Genomic DNA, 296 nt, shown 5'->3' with positions numbered 1-296 from the left:
ATAATGAGGCCAGAAGATGAAATGATTAACAAATAGTAAAGTTGTGTACCTTGTGAATGGAGAGAGTTACCACTCTTTACTATTTGTTAATCATTTCATCTCCTGGTCTCATTATTTTAGTAATTTCGATCTGGAGATACTTAACATTATAAAACTGTGTGGGACATGTAGGAGGAAGAAGAAGTAAAACGTCCAATATTGGGACCATGGAAACCAGCTAACTATACCGTTATATACCCATGACAATATGTAAGTGGAGCGATTTCGCCTCATATAATCGTAGACGCGTGGAAGGA

Source organism: Babylonia areolata, chromosome 5 (genome assembly GCF_041734735.1).
Source record: "Babylonia areolata isolate BAREFJ2019XMU chromosome 5, ASM4173473v1, whole genome shotgun sequence".
Taxonomy (NCBI): Eukaryota; Metazoa; Mollusca; class Gastropoda; order Neogastropoda; family Buccinidae; genus Babylonia; species Babylonia areolata.
This window is presented reverse-complemented; position numbering follows the sequence as displayed.